General features: G+C 38.4%; 1 pseudogene across 1 annotated transcript in view; it reads right to left on the reverse strand.

The window, feature by feature from the left end:
- Window positions 1–1,253: 1,253 nt before the first annotated feature.
- LOC144295053 (keratin, type II cytoskeletal 8 pseudogene) overlaps window positions 1,254–27,141 on the reverse strand; it is a 112,458-nt pseudogene continuing 86,570 nt past the window's right edge. Inside the window, exon 2 of the transcript XR_013362410.1 lies at window positions 1,254–3,042. The product of XR_013362410.1 is annotated as a keratin, type II cytoskeletal 8 pseudogene (transcript). The remainder of the gene's footprint in view (window positions 3,043–27,141) is intronic.

The raw sequence follows: 27,141 nt of genomic DNA on the forward strand, positions 1-27,141 counted from the left end.
GTGAGGAATTTACAAAGAATTACAATTTTTTATCAAGAATCTTAAGTCCTTATAAAATATCTGATCTCTTCAAGAGGTCCCTTAAGGTTTTATTTTTACAATCTTACTTAGCAAGCATTTAAGCAAATAATTCATCTGACTGAGTTGTCTACATAGTTGAATTAATCTTCAGCAAGCTTGTGTTAGATTAAATAATGACCCGAGTGATGTTCAAACAATTCAGAATTAACTAGCATAAAATAAGCTTATAATTCCTTTCACTTATTACTAATACTGTATTACCTCATCTGCTTGAAAAAATGGGCATTGAGTTCAAAAGGAGAAGATGCCATAGTAAATGTAAGCTAAAAAGTGACTCATAGCTTTTGATCTCCAAAATACTTTCCACTGATTTTACCAATGCTCCATTTCAGTCATTCCTTCTGGTCCAGCATTAACCAAAAAACCATTGTTAAAATGCATGTTTGTGAAAAAATGCAATAGCTCAAGTTTATTATCAGATGGAAAAAGCAGAGTATCAAGTTCAGAGGAAATGAGTTTGCAAATATGCATTTATACATTTTAGTTGCAGATAATTATTGAGTACCTACTATATGCCACACATTGTACTAGGAAATACATAATGTACAAGCCAGAGTGATGATTAGTAATCTAACTTATTTTGTTCGTTTGTTCAGTTGTTGCCTGTTTCCTCCATTTACCACCATCAGCAAACACTGAATAGAAATTCAATCAACATTCTGTAAATCTTGCTCATCCTTGTATCCCACTAGATTTGTTCCTGCCATGTAACAGTCACCTCGTCAATATTTGTTGATTGATTAAATGAATGGCACTACCCTGCCCTCATGAGAGTCTGATGTTAGGGAGATGGTTGAGGAAGCTGATAACACAAGACATGGTTCAGTAAGGAAGTAGCTAGAATGTTTTACTTTGATATATCAGTATTTTATGGCTCTGAATTTTCTGGGTTTCATGTAAGTACTAAAGGAGAATAATTTATTTTCATATATTTATCAATTTATATTTTAGTGATTTTTCCAGATCTCTATTTTGTTCTATTCTCACAGTAATAAATACACCAGAACAAACATTAGAATCTCAGAACTAAAGATTAGAAGGGGAAGGAGAAGGAATTAGAGCAATCTGGATTCGACCAGGCCCCAGACAATCTCTTCCCTTACTTTGGGTCCACCTCAAGGGCAGATTCACCAGTGTGTTCCTTCTTTTTTTTGCCCCCGGGGGGGGGGGGGGGGACTGGCAGCAGCTTTATTTGGGAAATGACATTTGAATTGGCTTTCGGTTGGGGGCATGACCAAGAAGGGGTACCCATGGCAGTAGACTCCCCCTAAGGGTAGGTTGGGGACCAGGGCTGAGCCTTAGGTGGGTCTATTGCACGCAAGGCTCCCCTGCACAGCTCCTTCCCCCAAAGGCTTCATGGGGCTACAAGAGCAAGGAGGCTGAGAGGGCCCGCGGTGGCTGTTCACTTGGGCAGGACGTCAGACGACTCAGACACCAGCTTCCCATCTTGAGTCTCGATCTTCTTCAGAACCACAGCCTTGGAGGAGCTGCTGCGGCTGAAGGAACCGCCAGGGCCAAAGCTGGACTGGAAGGAGCTCTGGCCTAGTTGGGGCCGGGGCTTGTGAGGCCCCCGTAGGCCAAGTTCAGGCCACCGGAGTAGCCGCTGGTGGTCTTCGTATGGATGCTCATGTTCTGCATCCCAGACTCCAGCCGGCTCTTCTTGCCCTCCAGCAGCTTGTAGTCGGTGGCGATCTCGATGTCCAGGGCCAGCCTGACGCTCAGGAGCTCCTGGTACTCGCGCAGCTGCCGGGCCATGACCTGCTTGTCCCACTGCAGGGCGGCCTCCGGCTCGGCCACCTTGGCATTGGCGTCCTTGACGGCCAGCTCCCCGCGCTGCTGGGCGTCGGCGATGGCGGCCTCCAGGGCAGCCCTCTGGTTTTTGAGGGTCTCGATCTCAGCCTGGAGGCGGCTGATGCTCCGGTTCATCTCGGAAATCTCAGTCTTCGTGCGGCGGAGGTCATCCCCGTGCTTCCCAGCCAAGGTCTGCAGCTCCTCGTACTTGATCTGGTGCATGGTCTCGGCCTCTGCCCGGCTGCGGTTGGCGGTTGGCGATGTCCTCGTACTGGGCCTTGACCTCAGCGATGACGCCGTCCAAGGTCCAGGGAGCGGCTGTTGCCGGTGGACAGCACCACGGACGGGTCGAGATCTGGGACTGCAGCTCATGGGTCTCCTCTTCATACAGCTGCCCTGAGGACTTGATCTCGACGGTCAGCCCTTCCAGGCGGGACTCCAGTTCTATCTTGTGCATGTAAGCTTCATCCACATCCTTCTTGATGAGGACAAATTCATTCTCCATGTCTCCACGCAATTTGATCTCATCCTCGTATTTATTTTTGAAGTCCTCCACGAGCCCCCCTGTAGGTTGCCAAGCTCCACTTCCAGCTTCAGCTTCTCCTGCCCCGGGGTGTCCAGCTGCCTCCGGAGGTTGTTGATGTAGCTCTCAAACATGTTGTCTATGTTGCTTCGAGCAATTTTCTGCTCCTGCAGGAGGCCCCACTTGGTCTCCAGGATTTTGTTCTGCTGCTCCAGGTGTCTGACCTTGTCAATGAAGGAGGCAAACTTGTTGTTTGAGGCTCTTGATCTGCTCCTTCTCCTGGGTGCGCACTGCCTGGATGAAGGGGTCCACCTCCAGCTTCAGGGGGCTCAGCAGGCTCTGGTTCACTGAGACGGCCCCGGGCTGCCGTAGCTCCCGACCACACTCATGCTGCTGTTCAGGCCACCCCGGAAGCTGCTGCTGCTGCCGCCCACCCGGGAGAAGGCGGAGGAGCTGATGTGCGAGCTGGCCCGCTTGTGTAGGAGCGGCTGCTGAAGGCCCAGGGGCTGGAGGTGGACACCTTGTAGGACTTCTGGGTCACCCTGATGGACATGGTGGAGGCTAGAGTGGAGGCGAGGAGGCGGAACCTGACAGAGGTTCCAGAAGGAGCGCGAGGAGCCGCTTCTAGGTGGGCCAGTGTGTTCCTTCTAAAGAAAAAAGAAACTCCAAATTCAAAAGAATTAGTGAATAATATAGATTTTATGGACTATTTCTTGGGAAATAAAAAGTAAAAGTTACACCACACCAAAATATTATTACCATCACTAATTAATACCTCTTTCTTCTCCCGAAATACTTCCTCATCTAAGATATTTATCTCCTGAGAATCAGAGAGATGAGTATCTTTCTGCCCCTGTTCAATCTCTAAAATATATCCTCTCTATTGCTTCAAATCATTCATTTCTCATGCTCAATTTGCATGTCACACTAAACACGGCAGAGGTCACCAACAAACACCTATGTTCCTTGGTCACACCCTTCAAGGACATCCAAGTCATCTGGCCCACATGAGCACACTTTGAGTTCAGGGACAGGTTCAGTCTGTGTTTATACTTCTTCCTGTAAAGAACCTTTCAAAATAATAGTATGTTTACTTTACAGCTAAGGAAACTGAAGCTTGAGAGTATAGATAACTTGGCTAAAATGAGATAGGGAGCAAATAACAGTAGAAATTAAAAACCACATGTACCTGTCTCCAAATTTCTGTGCTACTTACTAGTTTCTATATGTTTCATAATAATGGCTACTACTAATTGAACATCTGCCTTTGGGAAGCACTTGTGCTATACATTTCATACACATTATGTAATTTAGTCTTCATTTTAACCTGACTATAAGTAATGTCACTAGCCCCATTTTACAAGTGAGAAATCTAAGGGTGAGCAAAGATAAGGCACTTGCCCAAGGTCACAGAGCAAGAAAGTAGTAGAGGGAAGATACAATCAGATCTATTTGACTCATTTATTTTGTTACATTCCCCCATACCACACTGTTGAAAGAGAACATAGTGATGCCTCAGTTCAACATTCTATATCAATATAGTAAGTCCCTTTGCATGCATTAATGAAAGATAATTTTCTACGTAGATCTTTACAGTGAAAAGGTGTTCACTACTCCATAAGGACCATTTCTAAGGTAGATATAATTTGCAATAAGAAATGTATTTGTTTTGAAATAAAGGTTGCCCTTATTTAACTATGGATTCTATTGTTCTGTCTAAAGACAGATAAATAATTTTCTCTAGCTCTCTTCCACAGCATAGCCCTTCCAGTGCTCCATTCATTTTCAACCATTTAGAGTATACTTACCATATGCTATACAGTGTGCTCAACACTGAATATAATGATGAGAACACAGACAGTCTCTTATAGCTTACTGATTTAAGCAGACACTATACACAAATTGATGTATAATTGCAAAATCATGGTGAAAATGCAGGGACTTATAAAAGCGTATTCTGAGGGGCCTTAGTGCAGTTGGGTCGAAATGGGTGTTCTGGAAGAACTCCCAGAAAAGGGGATATTTAAAGAGTAAGTAGGAATTAACAAAGCAAAGATAGTTAAGGAGCAAAGCAAGGCAATAAGATTTAGTATACAGAACAGTGTACACATCACTGTGGCTGGAGAAAGCATAGGGACTTCCAATAATGACAAGAAGGGCAGTGAAGCTGAACCAAAGGAGTAACTGAGAGGATCAGTGAAGTTAAGGTAGTAAAATAATACAGGATCCAGTTAATACATGAAAGTCCATACACACACCAGTCGTAATTTTGATCTTCAGTAACAAGTACTGACACACAGATCTTGGTTTCTAATACCATTCCTCAATAAAGGGAACCACGGCTCCTTGGAGAAAGGATTGGGGTAGGAAATATACTAGGTGAACCAGTAGCAAAATGTGGTGTGAGAAAGAAAGGAAGTGCTCAAAACAAACAACAAACAAACATATGGAAAATGATGGATGTAGGTCAAAGGGACACAGGAGGCAAGTGAAAGAACTTTTAATGGCCCAACCTGAAACAATTTGAGCGAAACAATAAACAAAGTAGCACTGGATTATAACTCAAAGTAAAAATAAATATCCATGAGTCCATGTAAATTAATAAATACATAAGTGGGAAAAATAGACACATCTCCCTGTATAGAAGAATTCCAAATAATTTATGTAGATACTTGCCTTTGTAGAAGTAGATCATAACTCCTATTCCGTAAGAGTGAGCTGAACATAGTTACTTCCTTCCAAAGAGTTCAGTATGGAAAGGCGGGGAAGAAGAAATTTACAGAGTAGAAACCCAAAAAGCACTAGCTCAGCATGGTGGTCAGGATCAACACTGACAGATGTAGAGCATACTGATAGCATATATCCTTGATATGATGTGTTGAGAATGGCACTTAATGTCTGTGGTCTTCCTTGCAAAGCCCATATCCCCACTCTAATCATGAAAAAAAAAAAAAAAAAACAACAACAACATCAGAGAAACCCCAATAGTGGAATAGTGTACAAAATATCTTACCAGTAGCCTCCATAAATGTCAGGGTTATTAAAAACAAGGAAAGTCAAAGAAACTGTCACAGCCAAGAGGAACCTAAAGAAACAGAATTAAATACAATGTGGTATCCTGTATAGAACCCTCAAATGGAAAAAAAAAAAGACACAGGATGCAAACTAAGAAAATATGAAAAAGTATGAATTTTAATTAATAATGAGGTATCATAATCAGTAGAGAATTGTGACAAATGTAACATACTAATGTAAGATGTTAACAATAGAGGGAATTTGATGTGAGTATATGAAAACTCAGTATCATCTTTTCAATTTCTCTGAAATTTTAAACCTATTAAAAAATAAAATATTTTTTAAAAACAGAAAGAAAGAAAAGAAAAGAAGAGAAAAGGGGAAAAAAGGAAAGCAAAGCAAGCAAGGGGAAAAAAGACCTTTAATCTGAAGTCACAGCCTGGCCTATGGTACAATCAGGACTCTGGCTTAAGAGTATTTGCATAAGATCACTCTGTAGTAGAAGAGAGATGTCCATTTATCTATCTTACCAGTGACCTGGGCAACTTCAATGTCTCTGTAAATTATCCTTTTGAAAGTACCCTAGTCTCACAATTGATGAACCTGCTAAACTTCAGAGATCTCCTGTACTTCATGCCCCTATGAAACAGGAAATGATCTGCTATAAATACCCCAAACATCCTATTATTCTACTTCTACTTTCTGAACCCAATCTCCACATCATAATGAATTCCTATTTCTTGTCACTTCCCTGTATCCCATTCTATCAACTCTCTTCCCACACTGTGCCTCTCCAGAACTTGCCTGGGCCCCCAGAACACCCATTTACTGCAAATATTTCCCATCACCTCAGATTCTTTTATGCTTTTAGCATTCAGCAACTGCTCCTTCCCCAGACCCCAGCCAGTTGATCTTCCAGTCTTGCTCCCAGAATGCTCAGAGCTATCAACAATACCAAAGTACTCAGTGGATTGACTCCAGAATAATAATATCCCACTTCTGTTGGACTCCTAATGGGTTCCACTGATCCCTTTTCTCTGAATGCTCTTGTACCAAGTGCTCTCAATTGGCTTCCTAAGGCCTTGTCCACTTGTTTTGAGCCCCTAGCTTACACATTTCTTCCTTCATTTTCTCACACAGAATTGCCTCCAGCCTGAGGAGATGGTGGTCATCAGACTCTAATCTCCTCAGCTTCCCTCTCCGTACTTTAGAAGGTACACCTTCCCTAACTCACATCCTTACCACTTTGTCATCCTTACTCTGACAACGTGCTTCCCTCTTTCCACCTTCTTCTCATTTTTCCCAAAAGACCACCTACCAGAGATCTTCACTGTACCACCTCTAACTATGGTATAGAATCCCTCTCATTTCCTGAGAGGCCTTATCTCCTTAATTACCCCTTCTCTCTCTCCCTCTCATGACTTCATGTCTACTTCTCCCTGGATATCAAACATTCCCCCGTCCTACAAACAAGTTTTGCTTAACCTGTAATATTTGATTGCCAAAGAACAATACTGCATTCATTTATCACTTGTAACTTTTCCTGATGGGCAAGTTTTTTTTTTTTTTTTTTCAAAATGTGAGCTGAGGCAAAGAAAAAAATACAATAAAGCACATCATTGGCAGTGAAAATACAGGCACTACTAGTCAAGATGCTCTCTAGATGTCAAGATGGTTTTAATTTTCTATGGTTCTCTAATTCCTCTGTCATTTTCTGTCTTTCTAGAGCCTCTGGGTAAAGATTCTAACAGAGTTAACTTCATCTTGTCTTCTATTGTACCAGATTATTGGCTTGCCTAAAATTTTCTTGAGGGAAGATTTCATGTTTAATGTATCTCAAACAATGTTTTGTGAATAATATGTATTAATTAATTGTTAATACTCTATTCCTAAAAGAATTTGAGGCATCTCTTTTCCTTGTTAATAAGTATAAAGAAATAAAAATAAAGAACATAGCCTTAGGACCTAGATGATATGGAAAATGATACCAGCAATTTATTTGATATAGGTTCTAAGTGCTACCAAGGTAGGTCCTTGAGAGCAAGGTCCCATTTTGATGTATGTTTTGTATAGTGCCTATGTCAATGGGAATTGATGATGAATAAATTGAGTGTGAAAGCAATATGACTTATGGATACAGTGAAGAACCAGACTCCTATCATCTATTATCAGCTCTAGAATTACATAGATAGCCTTTAGATATCTAAATAGTTGTATTTGTACTCCTCCATAATTAGAGTTTCTGGGATTTCATAGTTGCTTAATTAAATTAAAGGAATAGACATTCTGTGACGCCTTTAGGAAAATGATTCCAATTATAGGGCCAATCTGTCAGTAAAAGTCAAGAGGCCAAACATCTTAATAGCAAAGTTTCAGGGAACAAAGGATGAATATAATAAGAAGGAGGCATACTTAGTAATTAGTATTGCTATCAGCTAAGTTTCATAGAAATTGCTTATAATCTTTGACTTAAGAACTTTGGATGCAAGGCAGGGTATGTAATTCAGCACTCTCAGCTCAGATGGCTTGGGTAGCCATTTGGCCTCTGTTAGAGACAGCACCATATTGAAGACTTAGCTTTGCCTTTGCTGTGACAAATCAGACATCAAGCACCAGTAGCAGTCAGGTCAGCTGTGGGGTGGGTGAGCCCATACTGTTGACCTCATGCATATTCTCCATCTGTGCCACCCTGACTACTCTGTCACTGACCCACTATGAATTGCAGGTGGTTGAGGACAGAAACTGGCTGGCATTATCAAGAAAAGTCATACTATCCACCTGTTTTTTCAATGCTTCCTATGTGATATATATTTCTATCTTGGTAATTGATTGCTACATAATAAATTATCCCAAAACTTAGCAATTTGAAATGATACACATTTGTTATTTCCACTTCTGTAAGTTAGGTATCTGGACACTGCTTATATGGGTCCTCTGTGTCACATAGGGGTCCTCTGCAACAAAGTGTCTACCAGGGCAAGAATCTTATCTGAAGCCACAAATAGGGAAGGATCTGCTTTCAAGTTCTAGTGGTTGTTGATAGGACTCAATACCTTGCAGTTGTCACACTGAAGGTCTTGATTCCTTGTTGGCTGGCTGTTTGTTAGAGACTGCATTCAGTTCCTGGTGCATGGGCCTTCCCACTATGGTGGTTAGTTTCATTGAAACTGCAAGATAGAAACTGCTAGCAATTTGGAAGTATTTTTCTTACATGACAATCTGGAAGTGACACTGCATCATCTTTGACACAATATATTGGCTAGCTGCAGTAGCCAGGCCAACCCACAGTAAAGAGAAGAGGACTACACAGGACACGGATAACAGGAAACATATATCACTAGAACCACCTTAGAATCTGCCTGCCACAATCTCCACTGGGTATTTTCATAAAACACAAAGATTCACATATTCTGTGTCCATTCCTATAGGTCCACCCACTCACCTTTTCCCTAGACCTGCTTGACTCTGATCTTCCTATATTGCTCTTCTCAGAGGGCTGACCAACTAGCTCAGTCATTTTATATTTCCCAGGAATAGGTATAGTATTATCCTTACCTTCTGTCAACAGAAAGTTGATGGCCAGATAACTTCAAAGCTCTGCCCACTAAGAGAATTTTCCTTCGCCATTGTCTTTCACCTCTGAGTTGGGGGCAAAGCACTCTATTTTTAGCTTATACCAAACATATTAAGCTAAATTATTTATTAATCAGGTCCAAGTTTTGTTTTGGACTTTTTTAATTTTAAAATTGGGATCCCTGGGTGGCACAGCAGTTTGGTGCCTGCCTTTGGCCCAGGGCATGATCCTGGAGACCCGGGATCGAATCCCACGTCGGGCTCCCGGCATGGAGTCTGCTTCTCTCTCTGCCTGTGTCTCTGCCTCTCTCTCTCTGTGTGACTATCATAAATAAATAAAAATTTAAAAAAAAATCACACTTACTGCTTTATTCCTGATTGCAAATAATATGTCAATAGTAAAAATAAGGAAAATAGGGCTAAAACAATGGAAATTATTATTCGTGAGACTATAGTTTAGAGGTAATCATGTCTGTGTATATACATATGCAAATGTATAAATATTCATTACACATATTTGCAAATATGTAGATAAAGATACACATATTACATATACATATGTTATTGGATCTGGTATTCGATTTGCCTGCTACTGCTGCTGTTTCATGGACATAGGCAGAAGACCTAACTCCTGGAACAAAGACAAAGAACTTTATTGCACAGAGCAAGGAATAATGAATGTGTAAGCCCAGATTTTTTACTTTTCCTTCAGGCCATAGAGAGCCTACCAGGCTATAGGTGTAAACTGAGGGAGAAATGTCAGTGCAACAGATGTAGGTAATTTGGGATTTTGTGTTCCTATTCACATAAATTACCACACCTTCCAGACCTGCTTAGGCCAAAGCAGTAATTATCATTTCTTCCATATAATGGATTGCCACTTTACTTACCCAAACTCATGACTTGTTCTGACAATACTTTTAACAGACAACTCCAGTTATATGGCCGCTTAACATCTGGGGATCAAGCACTTAGTCTCTATTAAGACCTAATAGCATAGCACGAGTCACATTTTGATCAGTGACCAGTTTTTGTCATAGATAACATGACCTTGCTCAAAAACTCAGCAGTACATGCTATGACTTTCCACTCCGGCCTTGCCAGAGATTCCACTCAGCTTTATTACCTAAGGCTGACACCTTTAGCACCATTGGATATACCCGGTCTTACGGTCCAAAAGGCAGAACTGCTCTTACCTTGATAGAAAGCTATTTGTTGCTCTGGGTCTGACTCAAAACTGACAGCCTTCTGAGTCACTTCATAAATGGGTTAGATCAGTTTTTTCAAGTATGGCACATGCAGTTTCTAAAATCCAAAAATGCTATAAGCTTGAGACTTCTGGGGAAGATGGTGGCATAGAAGGACCCTAAGCTCACATTGCCCCATGGATACACTTAGGTAACAGCCACATCAATGTAAAAAAATAACAACAACAACAACAAAAAAAAAAAAAAAAAAAAAAACAGAAAATGACCCAAAGACTGGCAGAACAAACTCTCCAAAACTAAACGTAGAGAAGAGGCCACATGGAGGCTAAATGGACCACCAGGATTGTCCCTGGGAGTAAGAAATGCTGCAGGAATGGAGAGGAGAGAAACACACTCTCACACCAGGGAACCTTCATGAGGACAATGAATCCCCATAACATTTGGTTTTGAAAACCAGCAGGGCTGAATTTCCTGAGTTCTTACAACCCAAAGGGCTTACAACCTGGAACTTTAAAAATCAGCAGACTCTTAGGAAAGTGGGAAGTGCTATAGGAAACTGAGTCAATGCCCTTAAAGAAATAGCACAAAACCAGCCTCACAGAGATACAGCATAGAAACAGCTTTTTAAAAAATATATGGGGAATACAGCAGGGAGATTTGTTTATTAATCTCAGAGCTCTCATGCTAGAGGGGCAGAAGTCGTCCTAGAGACTTCTCTAGGAATAAAGGAGCTGTCAGGTGCCATTTCCTTCCTCTTCCCCACGAGCCTAAACACATGGACACCTATGGGAACCAACACAGTGCCAACATCCCCTACCCCTTCGACCCCCATGTTCTCCTGTAGACATGCCCTCCTACCCCAGCCAGGCCTCAGCTTCAGGTCCCATCCCACACAAAGCTTCCTAATACCAAGCATACCCCTGCATGCTTCTGTGGATCCACCCCTCGAACCAGCTGCTGCTTGGTCTCCTCCCTCTACCTCAGACATTATTGAAGCAGCATGCCCCACCCACACATTTCTGCAGTACTGTCCTGCAGATACTTGGTCTGATTCAAGCCCAAGGAGGCCCCAGACTGACCCACTGACAACACAGAGACCAAATATTGCCCACAGCAGACAAAGATTGCCATTGCAGATGACTAGACTTAAGGTAGAAGTGGCTCAGTCACAACAGCAGTGCACATGTAACACACATAGAAGATTCCCCTAAAGTGTCAGGTTTTGTTTTTTTTTTTTTTTTTAAATTTTTTTTAATTTTTTATTTTTATTTATGATAGTCACAGAGAGAGAGAGAGAGAGAGAGAGAGAGAGAGAGAGGCAGAGACACAGGCAGAGGGAGAAGCAGGCTCCATGCACCGGGAGCCTGACGTGGGATTCGATCCCAGGTCTCCAGGATCGCGCCCTGGGCCAAAGGCAGGCGCTAAACCACTGCGCCACCCAGGGATCCCAAGTGTCAGGTTTTGGTGAAGAGAGGACATTGCACTGTTGGGCACTACAGGACCTCCTCTTCATAAGGCCACTAGTTTCAAGAGCAAGAGACGTAAGTGACTTTTCTAACAAATAGAAACAAATACAGAGAGTGAGACAGAATGAGTAAACAGAAAACAAAGTCCCAAATGAAAAAACAGGACCATATTAGAGCAAGAGAGCTAAATAAAATGGAAATAAGTAACATGCCCAGTAGAGATTTAAAGTAATGGTCATAAAAAATAAATTAGTAAGTAGGTAAGTAAGTAAATAAATAAATAAGTAAATAGATAAAGTAAGTAAGTAAGTAAGTAAGTAATGGTCGTAAAGATAGTTACTGGACTTGAAAAAAGAGTAGAGGAACTCATTGAGATTCTTAACAAAGAGATAGAACACATAAAAAGAACTAATCAGGGATTAAGAACTCAATAAATCAAATTTAAAATGCACTAGATAGAATAAGTGTTAGACTAGAGGAAGCAAAAGAATAGATCAGTGACCTGGAGACAGAGTAATGGAAAACAGTCGGTCTGAAGAGAAGAGAGAAAAAATTAATAATAAATGAAAGCAGACTTGGGGAACTCAGCAACACCATTAAGCATAACAACATTCACATCATAGGACAAGAGAAGAGAGACGACGGAGGACAGAAAATTTATTTGAAGAAATAATAGCTGAAAATTTCTTGAATCTGGGAAAGGAACAGAAATCTAGATCCAGGAGACACAGAGATCCTCTAACAAAATCAATCTAAGGAGGTCCACACTAAGACACATAGTAATTAAAATCGCAAATCTAGTGATAAAGAGAATTTTAAAGCAACAAGAGAAAGAAAACAGTTACATACAGGGGAAACTCCGCCTATAAGACAATTTTTCAGAAGAAACTTTGCAGGACAGAAGAGAGTGACATGATACATTCAAAGTGGTAAAAGGAAAAAAACTTGCAGCTAAGAATAGTCTATCCAGAAAGGTTATCAGTCAGAACAAATGAAGAGATAAATAATTTTCCAGAAATAAAAAAGTTATGGGACTCGGAGTGAAAATTAAGTGGATCATAAGTAGGAGTAAGAAAAGTAGGAAACACAAAAGCAGTGTATCTATAAAAATCAGTCAAAAGATTCACAAAAGGATGTAAAGTTCGATACTGTAACCTAAAATTTTAGGGGAAGAAGAATAAAGAATAGGTTCAAACATAAGCAACCATCAACTTAATATAGACTGCTAAATGCAGAAGCTGTTATATACAAACCTAATGGTATCCACAAATCAAAAACCAAGAGCAGATATGCAAACAAAAAAGAGAAAGGAATCTAAGTATGCCACTAAAGAAAGCCCAACACACTATAAGAGGAGAGCAGAACAGAAAAGAACTACAAAACTATCATAAAACAAGTAACAAACTGTCAATAAGGACATAACTATCAATAACTGCTTTCAATGTAAATGTACAAATGCTCCAATCAAAAGATAAGGTGACAGAATGGGTAAAAATTTACATGCTGCCTATAAGAGACCCATTACAGACCAAAAGACAAGAGCAAATTGAAAGTGAAGGGATGAAAAAGTAATTATTATGCAAATAGATGTGAAATGAAAGCCAGAGTAGCAATACTTATACAAACTAGACTTTGAAACAGACTGTAACAAGAGACCAAGAAGGACATTTTATCAATCAAAAAGGGAATAATCCAACACGAAGATATACTAACGGTAAATATTTACCCAACCAACACGGGAGTACCCAAATGTATAAAGCATCTAATAATAAACATTAAGGTACCAATTGATAGTAATATAATAATAATAGGGGACTTTAATATCTCACTTAGATCAATGGATAGATCATGCAAACAGAAAATCAACAAGGAAACTGGGGCTTTGAATGACACACTGGACCAGATGGATTTAACAGATATATTTAAAATATTCCATCCTAAAACATCACAACACAGATTTTTCTGAAGAGCACATGGAACATTCTCCAGACAAGATTACATATTAGGCCACAAAATAAGTCTCAATATGTTAAAAAGATAAAAATCACACCATGCATCTTTTCTGATCACAAAGCTATGAACTAAAAATTAGCCACAAACACAAAAATCAGGAAATGTACAAATACACAGAGGTTAAATAATATGCTACTGAATAATGAATGGGTCAACCAAGAAATCAAAGATACATGAAAACACATGAAAATGTAAATACAATGGTTCAAAAGCTTTGGGATGCAGCAAAAGTAGTTCTAACAGAGTTTATATTGATATAGGCCTACCTCAAGAAACAAGAAAATACTCAAATATACATCTAATTTTATGCCTTCTTGAGAAAAAGAATAAACAAAACCCTAAACCAGGAGTGGATAGAAAATAATAAAGATTAGAGCAGAAATAAACAGACTAGAAACTAAAAACAAAATTAAAAAAAAAAAAAAAAACCTACAATAGAACAGATCATTGAAACCAGGAACTGGTTTTTTGAAAAGATCAACAAAACTGATAAGCTTTTAGTTAGAATCATAAAAAGAGGGGGAGGAATAAAATAAAATCAGAAATGAAAAAAGAGAAATAACAACTGACACCACAGAAATATAAAGGATTATAAGAAAATATTATGAAAAATTATATGCCAACAAATTGGACAACCTAGAAGAAATGGATAAATTCCTAGAAACATTTAACATCACACAACTAAATTATGAAAAATAGAAAATTTGAACAGATGGATTACCAGTAATAAAATAAATCAGTAACCAAAAAACTTCCAACAAACAAAAGCTCAGGACCAGACAGCTTCACAAGTGAATTCTGCCAAACACTTAAGGAAGAGTTAATACCTATTCTTCTCAAACTATTCCAGAAAATAGAAGAGAGAGCAAAGCATCAGAATTCATTCTATAAGGCCAGTATTACTGTGATACTGAAACCAGATAAGGACACTCCAAAAACAGGGGGAAATTACAGGCCAATATCCCTGATGAACACAGTTGTAAAAATTGTCAACAAAATATTAGCAAACCAAATCCAACAATATATTTAAAAAATCATTCACCACAGTGAAGTGGGATTTATTTCTGGGATGCAAGCATGGTTCAATATTCACAAATGAATCAACATGATATATTACATCAACAAGAAAAAGGATACAAACCATGTGGTCATTTCAGTAGATACAAATAAAGCATTTGACCAAGTACCAAATCCATTCACGATAAAAGCTGTCAACAAAGTAAGTTTAGAAAGAACATGCCTGAGCATAATAAAGGCCATATATGAAAAAGCTAATACCATATTCAATGGTGAAAAACTGAGAGTCTTTCCCCTAAGGTCAAGAATAAGACAAAATTGTCCACTCTCACCAGTTTTACTCCACCTAGTACTGGAAGTCTTAGCTACAGGATCAGACAACAAAAAGAAATATAAGGCATCCAAATTGGTAAGGAAAAAGTAAAACATTCATTATTTGTAGATGACATGATACTATATATAGAAAACGATAAAGAGTCCACCAAAAAACTAGAACTGATAAATGAATTTGGTAAGGTCACAGGGTACAAAATCAACATATAGAAATCTGTTGCATTTCTATACACCAATAATCAATTAGCAGAAAAATAAATTAAGAAAACAATCCCATTTACAATTGTAACAAAAATAATAAAATATTTACTAATAAACTTAACCAAGGAGATGAAAGACCTATAGTCTGTAAACTATAAAACAGTGATGAAAGAAATTAAAAGCAACACCAACAAATGGAAAGTCTTTCCATGGTCATGGAATGGATAAAAAATAATAATATGAAAATGTCCCTAGTGCCCAAAGCAATCTACAGATTAAAATACAATCGCTATCAAAATTGCAACATTTTTCACAGAACTAGAACAAACAATCCCAAAATTTGTATGGAACCAAAAAAGACCCCAAAATAGCCAAACCAATCCTGATAAAGAACAAGACCCAAATGTGAGATCTAAAATCATAAAAATCCTAGGAGACAGCATACACAGTAGTTTCTGTGACATCAACTATAGCAATATTTTTCTAGATATGTCCTCTGAGGGAAGGGAAACAAAAGCAAGAATAAAGTATTGGGACTACATCAAAATAAAAGGGAAAGATTTATCAAATCTAAAAGACAACTTCCTGAATGAGAGAAAATATTTGCAAGTGACATAGCTAATAAAAGTTTATAGTATCCAAAATATCTAAAGAACTTATACAACTCAACACCCAAAAACAAATAATCCAATTAAAAATGGGCAGAGGACATCAACAGACATTTCTCTGAAGAAGACATACTGCTGATCAACAGACAAGTGAAAAGAAGTTCACAATCATTCATCACCAGGGAAATACAAATCAAAACCACAAAGAGATGTCACCTCACAACTGTCAAAATGGCTAAAATAAAAAACATAAGAAACAAGTGTTGGTGAGGATGCAGAGAAAAAAGAACACTGGTATACTGTTGGTGGGAATGGGAATGGTGCAGCCACTGTGGAAAATAGTATAGAGGTTCCTCAAAATGTTAAAGAAGAAGTACCATATGAGCTAGTAATTCAACTATTGATTATTCAACCAAGGAATATGAAAAGACTAATTCAAAAAGACATAGTCACCCCTGTGTTTATTGCACTATTATTTACAATAGCCAAACTATGGAAGCATCACAAGTATCCACCATTAGATGCATAAAGACATGGTAAATACACACACATACACACACACACACAATGGAATTTGACTCAGCCATAATAAAAAATGAAATCTTGCCATTTGCAACATGGATGGAGCTAGAAAGTATAATGCTAAGCAAAATAAGTCAAAGAAAGACAAATACTACGTGATTTCACTCATATGTGGAATTTAAGAACAAAACAAATGAACAAAAGAAAAAGAGATAAACCAAAAAACAGATTTTTACCTACAGAGAACAAACTCATGGATATCAGAGGGGAGATACGGGGAGGATGGGCAAAATAGATGAAGGGAATTAAGAGTACATTTATCAGGATGAGCACTTGTGTAATGTATAGAACTGCTGTATTGTATACCTGAAACTAATATAACACTGTAAATTAACTATACTGGAGTTTCTGTATTGTATACCTGAAACTAATATAATACTGTAAATTAACTATATAGAGCTTCTATAACTCATTCCTAATGGTTGAAAGTGAGGGACCAATAACTTTATCTTTAAAAAGATGTCTTGATTTGCCCCCGACTACTTTATCATTGTGCAGATCTCTGAAAGATTATATGAAGTTTACTTTCTACTCTCTGGCTCCTTACAAGGGAATTCATACTGCTTGCCACTTTCTACTTAGCAAGTCAGATTAACTTGATGTCATCAATATAGTAGACAGGCATAATGTTAGGTTGGGATGAACAGGAATGGTGAATACCAAAGGAATACCAAAAGACTGTAAAGACAGTCTCTAGCCCTAAGCCACTTTAGAGAGAAGAGAAATATAAAAATCAAGTAACCATAGAAGATTTTATATTGTATTTATCAACTTTAATGTAGGAGCAAAAGAAATGGTGTAAGAGTTTAGAGAAAGCCAAGAGCATTATATGTCAGATGGTTACTATAAGCCAATTCATAGACCCAGAATTATACACAGACTAAAATACAAATAGATATGTTTATTATTCATGTATGCTATGTCTACAGTCCAAAGAGTTTTCATATCAGTTGAAAGACTTGGTACCACAGGGCCATTTAGGAATCCGGACAAATAGAGGCCTTATCATCTTCAATACATGCTTTCCTAGGTCTCCTCAGACTTTGATATGCCATTAGAGGAAATTAATGTTTCATGTGCAGAAGTTTTATGAACCTGGAAATGGCACACATCTCCTTTTTAAATTCTATTTGCAGAGGCGGGGCAAGATGGCGGAAGAGTAGTCACCTGTCCCCACCAACTTACCTAGATAACTTTCAAATCATCTTGAAAACCTACGAATTTGGCCTGAGATTTAAAGAGAGAACAGCAGGAACACTACGGAGACAAGATTTCTCGCATCTATCAAGTACAACCTGTTTTTTTTTTTTTTTTTTTTTAAGTACAACCTGTTTTTAGCCACTCTGCACTGAGCAAAATGACTAGAAGGAAGAATTCACCACAAAAGAAAGAATCAGAAAAAAAGAAAAAAGAAAGAATCAGAAACAGTACTCTCGCCCACAGAGTTACAGAATTTGGATTACAATTCGATGTCAGAAAGCCAATTCATTAGCACAATTATAAAGCTACTGGTGGCTCTGGAAAAAAGCTTAAAGGAATCAAGAGACTTCATGACTGCAGAATTTAGATCTAATCAGCAAAATTTAGTTTTTTTTTAATTTTTATTTATTTATGATAGTCACACACACAGAGAAAAAGAGAGGCAGAGACACAGGCAGAGGGAGAAGCAGGCTCCAGGCACTGGGAGCCCGATGTGTGATTCGATCCCGTGTCTTCAGGATCACGCCCTGGGCCAAAAGCAGGCGCCAAACTGCTGCGCCACCCAGGGATCCCGAGGGCAAAATTAAAAATGAATCAAATGAGATGCAATCCTAACTGGAGGTCCTAACGACGAGGGTTAATGAGGTAGACGAATGAGTGAGTGACATACAAGACAGTTGATGGCAAGGAAGGAAGCTGAGGAAAAAAGAGAAAAACAATAAATAGACCATGAGGAAAGGTTAAGGGAAATAAATGACAGCCTCAGAAGGAAAAATCTACATTTAATTGGGGTACCAGAGGGCGCCGAAAGGGACAGAGGACCAGAAAGTGTATATGAATAAATCATAGCGGAGAACTTCCCTAAATTGGGGAGGGAAACAGGCATTCAGATCCAAGAGATAGAAAGATCCCCCCCTAAAATCAATAAAAACCATTCAACACCCTGACATTTAATAGTGAAACTTGCAAATTCTAAAGATAAAGAGAAGATCCTTAAAGCAGCAAGAGACAAGAAATCCCTAACCTTTATGGGGAGAAGTATTAGGTTAACAGCAGACCTCTCCACAGACACCTGGCAGGCCAGAAAGGGCTGGAAGGATATACTGAGGGTCCTAAATGAGAAGAACATGCAGCCAAGAATACTCTATCCAGCAAGGCTCTCATTCAGAATAGAAGGAGAGATAAAGAGCTTCCAACATAGGCAGACACTGAAAGAATATGTGACCACCAAACCAGCTCTGCAAGAAATATTAAGGGGGACTCTGTAAAAGAAAGAGGAAGTCTAAGGAAACAATCCAAAAAACAGGGACTGAATAAGTATTATGATGACACTAAATTCATATCTTTCAATAGTAACTCTGAACATGAATGGCTTAATGATCCCATCAAAAGGTGCATGGTTTCAGACTGGATAAAAAAAGCAAGACCCATCTATTTGCTGTCTACAAGAGATTCATTTTAGACCTAAGGACACCTACAGCCTGAAAAATAAAAGGTTGCAGAACCATTTGCCATTCAAATGGCCCCCAAAAGAAAGCAGGGGTAGCCATCCTCATATCAGATAAATTAAAGTCTATCCCAAAGACTGTAGTAAGAAATGAAGAGGGACACTGTATCATTCTTAAAGGATCTAGCCAACAAGAGGACCTAACATTCATGAATATTTATGCCCCTAATGTGGGAACTGCCAAGTATATCAATCAATTAAACCAAATTAAGACATACTTAGATAATAATACACTTATACTGGGAGACTTGAACATGGCACCTTCTGTAATTGGCAAATCTTCTAAGCACAACATCTCCAAAGAAACAAGAGCTTTAAATGATACTCTGGACCAGATGGATTTCACAGATATTTACAGAACTTTACATCCAAAGGTAACTGAATACACATTCTTCTCAAGTGCACATAGAACTTTCTCCAGAATAGACCACATACTGGGTCACAAATCAGGTCTTAACTGATAGCAGAAGATTGGGATTGTCCCCTACATGTTTTCAGACCATAATGCTTTGAACCTAGAACTCAATCACAAGAATAAATTTGGAAGAAATTCAAACACATGGAGGTTAAAGACCATCCTGCTAAAAGACGAAAGGGTCAACCAGGAAATTAGAGAAGAATTTAAAAGATTCGTGGAAACTAATGAGAATGAAGATACAACCATTCAAAATCTTTGGAGTATGGCAAAAGCAGTCCTGAGGGGGAAATACATCACAATACAAGCATCCATCAAAAAACTGGAAAGAACTCAAATACAAAAGCTAACATTGCACCTAAAAGAACTGAAGAAAGAACAGAAAATAAAACCTACACCCAGCAGAAGAAGAGAGTAAATAAAGATTTGAGCAGAACTCAATGAAATAGAGACCAGGGGCCCTGTGGAACAGGTCAGCAAAACCAGGAGTTGGTTCTTTGAAAGCATTTTCATAAAATAGATAAACCATTAGCCAGCCTTATTAAAAACAAAAGAGAAAAGACTCAAATTAATAAATTGTGAATGAAAAAGGAGAGATCACCACCAACACCAAGGAAATACAAACGATTTTAAAAACATATTATGAGCAGCTATATGCCAATAAATTAGGCAATCTCAAAGAAATGTACACATTTCTGGAAAACCACAAACTACCAAAACTGGAACAGGAAGAAATAGAAAACCTGAATGGCTGATAACCAGGGAGGAAATTGAAGCAGTCATCAAAAACTCCCCAAGACACAAAAGTCCAGGGCCAGATGGCTTCCTAGGGGAATTCTATCAAACGTTTATAGAAGAAACAATACCTATTCTACAAAAGCTGTTCCAAAGATAGAAATAGATGGAATACTTCCAAACTCGTTCTATGAAGCCAGCATCACCTTTATTCCAAAACCAGACAAAGACTCCACCAAAAAGGAGAATTATAGACTAATATCCCTGATGAACACAGATGCAAAAATTCTCAACAAGATACTAGCCAATAGGATCCAACAGTACATTAAGAAGATTATTCACCATGACCAAGTGGGATTTATCCCCGGGATGCAAGGATGGTTCAACACTCATAAAGCAATCAATGTGATAGATCATATCAACAAGAGAAAAACAAGAACCATATGATCCTCTGAATAGATCCAGAGAAAGCATTTGACAAAATACAGCATCCATTCCTGATCAAAACTCTTCAGAGTGTAGGGATAGAGGGCACATTCCTCAGCATCTTAAAATCCATCTACAAAAAGCCCACAGCAAATATCATCCTCAATGGGGAACACTGGGAGCCTTTCCCATAAGATCAGGAACACGACAGGGATGTCCACTCTCACCAGTGCTATTCAACATAGTACTAAAAGTCCTAGACTCAGCAATCAGGCAATAAAAGGAAATCAAAGGCATTCAAATTGGCAAAGAAGAAGTCAAACTCTCCCTCTTTGCAGATGACATGATACTGTACATAGAAAACCCAAAAGACTCCACCCCAAGACTGCTAGAACTCATATAGCAATTCGGCAGTGTGGCAGGATACACAATCAATGCCCAGAAATCAGTGGCATTTCTATACACTAACAATGAGACTGAAGAAAGAGAAATTAAGGAATCAATCCTATTTACAATTGCACCCAAAAGCATAGGTGCACCTAGGAATAAACCTAACCAAAGAGGTAAAGGATCTATACCCTAAAAACTACAGAACCCTTCCTACAGAAATTGAGGAAGACACAAAGAGATGGAAAAACATTCCATGCTCATGGATTGGAAGAGTTAATAACGTGAAAATGTCAGTGTTACCCAGGGCAGTTTACACATTTAACGCAATCCCTATCAAAATACCATGGACTTTCTTCAGAGAGTTGGAACAAATCATCTTAAGATTTGTGTGGAATCAGAAAAGACCCCGAATAGCCAGGGGAATATTAAAAAAGAAAACCAGAGCTGGGGGCATCACTATGCCAGATTTCAGGTTGTACTACAAAGCTGTGGTCATCAAGACAGTGTGGTACTGGCACAAAAACAGACACAGAGATCAATGGAACAGAATAGAGGATCCAGAAGTGGACCCTCAACTCTATTGTCAACTAATATTTGACAAAGCAGGAAAGACTCTCCACTGGAAAAAAGAGAGTCTCTTCAATAAATGGTGCCGGGAAAATTGGACAGCCACATGCAGAGGAATGAAACTAGACCATTCTCTTACACCAGACACAAAGATAAACTCAAAATGGATGAAAGATCTAAATGTGAGACAAGAATCCATCCAAATCCTAGAGGAGAACACAAGCAACACCCTTTTTGAACTTGGCCACAGCAACTTCTTGCAAGATATATCCGTGAAGGCAAGGGAAACCAAAGCAAAAATGAATTATTGGGACTTCATCAAGAAAAAAAGCTTCTGCATAGCAAAAGAAACAGTCAACAAAACTAAAAGATAACCTACATAATGGGAGAAGATATTTGCAAATGACCTATCAGATAAAGGGCTAGTATCCAAGATCGATATATACCTTATTAAACTCAACAGCAAAGAAACAAACAATCCAATCATGAAATGGGCAAAAGACATGAACAGAAATCTCACAGAGGAAGACATAGACATGGCCAACGAGCACATGAGAACATGCTCCACATCACTGGCCATCAGGGAAATACAAATCAAAACCACACTGAGATACCACCTCACACCAGTGAGAATGGGGAAAATTATCAAGGCAGGAAACAACAAATGTTGGAGAGGATGTGGAGAAAGGGGAACCCTCTTGCACTGTTGGTGGGAATGTGAACTGGTGCAGCCACTCTGGAAAACTGTGTGGAGGTTTCTCAAAGAGTTAAAAATAGATCTGCCCTACAACCCAGCAGTTGCACTGCTAGGGATTTACCCCAAAGATACAGATGCAGTGAAACGCCGGGACACCTGCACCCCAATGTTTACAGCACCAATGTCCACAATAGCCAAACTGTGGAAGGAGCCTCGGTGTCCATCGAAAGATGAATGGATAAAGATGATGTGGTCTATGTATACGATGGAATATTACTCAGCCATTAGAACTGACAAACCCACCATTTGCTTCAACATGGATGGAGCTGGAGGGTATTATGTGAGTGAAATAAGTCAATTGGAGAAGGACAAACATTATATGGTCTCATTCATTTGGGGAATATAAAAATTAATGAAGGGGAATAAAGGGGAAAGGAGAGAAAATGAGTGAAAGTATCAGTGAGGGAGACAGAACATGAGAGACTCCTAACTCTGGGAAATGAACAAGGGGTATTGGAAAGGGAGGTGAACAGGGGGATGGAGTGACTGGGTGACGGGCACTGAGGGGGGCACTTGGTGGGATGAGCACTGGTTGATATGCTATATGTTGGCAAATCGAACTCCAAAAAAATAAATAATATAATAAATAAAAATAAATTTTAAAAAAATAAAAAAATTCTACTCACTGGGATTCAGACACATAGATATACCTAACTCCAATCAAGACTGAAAAATATATTCTAACCACAGGACTGATTACATAATTAACAGGACTCTTCAAAATGAAAATAAGGGAATTCTTGTTCAAAAAGCAGGGAAAAAAGTTCTATTAAAGATACTAAAATATAAACCTTTACCTTTTTCTATGGTCTCTGTCTCAATTTGCCATGGTGGTTTTTTTAATTTGATATTGAATGTCATTCTAAGAATTAAGTTTTTATTTTATTATCTTGAATTTTGCCAATCATCTTTGTATTGTGCATCTTTTGATGTTAATATGAGTATTTAATTCAGATGCAGAAGTATAAAATCTCATAAATGTTTTTTATAGCTTATGTAAGTATGCATATTACAATGGAAACACTGTGCAAAACAAACTCAACTACTTTTATTTCACTTCTTGATACATTCTGTCAACACGCTATCTTCAGTTTATTGGTGAGTAAGGAAGAACCAAAAGGAAAAGTCACTCTGGGTCACCCTATCTTTCCTTTCCTTTCATATCATCATTTTCAGTGTAAGTGGCTGGCCAATATAAGGAAGTAATATGAGTAAGAAAGGATATGATAGCATTTCTTTGTCATTTATGTTTCTTAGGACATTATTGCCTTCTACTTTCAAAGCAAGTTCAGGTTCAAAGGGTGTCCCAAGGTGGCCTTTCAAGGTTGTCAGTGACCCTGCTTCCTTAGTCACAGATATAACACATTTGTCTTGTATTTGCTATGAGACTCACTCAGCTCCCACAGATGGTGGGTGCACCAGAATTCTGTGCTTTATAAGACATTACAAACACTATATCAATTGGGTCAGCAAGGGACCATGGATGTGCATTATTGTGTATAGTTCCTCTGCACATCTACATGCTCTATTGTCCCATTGGACTTCACCTACAATTACAAGGTCAAGAATAAAATTACTAAGAAACTTTAGGATGGTGATAGAAAAGCATTAAACCAAGCACAGGGCCCCATGAGCATGGTGTCCAGTGAAACTGCACAGATTGCACATTCAGGAAGCCATCTCTGTCTGCTTATCCAGAAAAAAGTTAAGAAGAATTTGGTTTTATGAAAGGAAAGCTTTGTGAAAGAGTTAATGCTTCAGAAAATCTAGGTGCATAAACAATATGGCTTCTGTGGTTTATTTATTTGTTGTTTGCAATCATGGTAGTCATATACCAATATATATGCCTAATATATTCAGGTATCAGAACTTTACAGTTTGTCCTTTTTTCTAATCTGTATGAAACCAGGCAAAGAGAACCTCAGTAAAGCTTATGGAAGTGCCCTTTAGTCTAATCAAACTTAACTCTAGACATAAAACATTATTCCCTTCTATAACATCACTACATGGTTATCTATCCATAGTTTGACTACTACAAGCACTAGAGAATTCTTTTATTCTGGAGCTGTCATTCCATTTGCAGAAAGTCCTCAACAAAGTAAATCTGCATCAAATCAAGTGCTATAAAAATGTTAGACTGCATATTTTCATGGCATAAAACACTGTTCCATTATAAAATTAGACTAAGGAAATATTACATTTAAGAAACATCTAGGCAATAATATTGTTTGGGAGCACAGAAATATTGTCTTCCATTCATGATTGCTGATACACAGCTGAATAACTTCCCAATAAGGAAATATCCTGACCAGCAGACAGCTGGGGACAGGTGAGTGCGCCCACAAAGCCTGCGGTTTCTGGTATGTCATGTCTTTCATTTTGATGACAGGTCATCATTTTGGTGAGAGGTCATATGAGCAATAGATAATGAACAGTGTAGAGTTTAACAACATCTAAATTCAAATCTCAGTTACATGATTTGTTCCAGGTCTCACTATGTGAAGGTAAAGTAGAAACTTAAGCTCTCCAAGTCTCTGTTTTCTCATCTGGGAAAAAAGAATAATAGCTACTTCACAGGAATGTTAAGAAACCCAGACAAATCAGGTGAGCTGATATAGAGCAATGTCATTTATAAAACAAAACAAAACAAAACAAAAAAAAAACAAGGGGCTATACAAATATAGATATCGTTATACCTTCCAGTCCTTAAAAAACATGAGTGAATGTAAATATCAGCTGGAGTTGAGAGAGCAATTAACTAAAAGCAAAGCAAGATATATGAAAAATGAAGAAAACAGTGAATGAAACAAACACTGTTAAAGAAGAAAATATTTTGCTTTTTACATTGAAAAGTACCATCTTTATACCCAATTTAATGCTACATGTTATCAGAAATTGTTAAAAAATAATAATAAAGCAGTAGAAAAACTGATCCTAACCTTTCCAAGTGCTTCCTATTACAACTTGGAGTCAGAAGACCTGGTGGCCTTACAGTTTACTTGACTTATCCTGTTTTTGCTTTTGTTTTTGTTTTTTTGGTTGAGGATATGGCCAATTTGAGGCTCATTTTCCCCATCTGTAAAATGGGAATGATAAATCTATATCTTCCCACACTGTTGATGAAAATTAATCAAGAAAGCATCTGTGAAAATATACTATGAATATGTGAGCTGTTAGTGTGATTCTGTTCACAGATGGGCTGGTTACAAATATTGATAGGATAACAATCCACAGGCTCCACCGGGGATTGCAAAACTATGCTACCACTTATTGATATTTGAAGCATGAACGAGGAGAACAGCAGAGCAATAAACAGGATAAAGAGTCTTTGAAAAACCATATTTATTTTCCTGTAGAAATTACAATTAAGACTTTAGCTCAAGGAGAGACAGCGAGATCTGATGCCATCAGACTACATTCCAGAGTTTCAGATTCCCCATCATTTATATTTGACAAATACAGCTATAAACCTGAAACAAGACAGTCAAACATAATTAAGTTAAATGACCATTATTTAATGAGAAACTAGCTCTTTCTTAACTCCAACAGCCTTGAGTGTTGCAGAATGGCTCAAGGAGTTTAGCATGGAAATACAAAGCAGGTGGAGAAATGGTGACTTCAGCAGAAGTTCCTTTTAAACCAAATTCTTAAACCTCAGTCTCCCCTCATGAATGGGATGGTGAAAACAATAAAGTCACAATACATGGACTCTTGGATTGATTGTTTATTTGTTTGTTTGTTTGCATGTTTATTGTGTTTGCTGCATAGCATGCTTCCTTTCCCTGGAACGAGCAGACCTATTTTATTTGGTAGAATTGGCTTTTTGACTCTATGCAGTCTTGGTGAATCTTAAATAAAGTTATTATTTCTTTCTTGAAGAGAAGGTTCATGATTCAAGCTTGGCCAATAAGACACTGAATGTGAAGAAAAAGGACTTGAAAAGGTGGCTGGACCTGACTCATCCTACAGTGTTATCTGATGAGACTGTGATTAGCTCCTGCTACCTGATTTCCCAAGAGCTTTCTTGTTTACAAACCTTTTCCACTGTGGCTCCTCAAATGTCCCTTTGGTTCTGTGAGACAACTCATAAATTTTCATTCTGTCTCAATTAGCTAGAATGAGTTTCTGTTGCCAGAAACCAAAACCAAAACAAACATCTCAAAACAAGCAAAAACAAAAAAGGCCATGATACTCCAACCATGTGGTGCTTAGAGGAAATTATTTCATTGAACTCTAAGACTTCGTGAGAACAAGTGTTCCTGATTTATTTTCCGTTGTGCCTTTAACAAAAGAGACAATTTGAAAGTAAACCTACCCACCTTAACTAGGCAGAAACTCCAGCTATTCTTCAGCCTCACATAGGAAAGAACATTCCTTGGTGGAATTTAGACCTACTACAAAAAGAAATTTTGGTGTGGTCCACTTTATCTATTTCTGTTCTTGTTTCACTGTCTGTGCTTTTAAGGTCATATCCAAGAAATCCTTGTTAAACTCACTGTCGTGAAGCTTTTTCCTATTTTTCTCTAAGATTTTTATAGTTTTAAGTCTTATATTTAGGTCTTTAATTCTTTTCAAGTTAGTTTCTGCACAGTTTGTAAAGTCAGAAATAGAAATTTAAACATTATTATCCAAGAAATCTTGACATCACTTACTGGAAGTTCTAACCAAGGTAGTTTACTAAGTCAGAATTCCTGAATAGGAGGGAATATTGGCAATTCAGGCACACCGTATGG

Source organism: Canis aureus, chromosome 23 (assembly GCF_053574225.1).
Source record: "Canis aureus isolate CA01 chromosome 23, VMU_Caureus_v.1.0, whole genome shotgun sequence".
Lineage (NCBI taxonomy): Eukaryota > Metazoa > Chordata > Mammalia > Carnivora > Canidae > Canis > Canis aureus.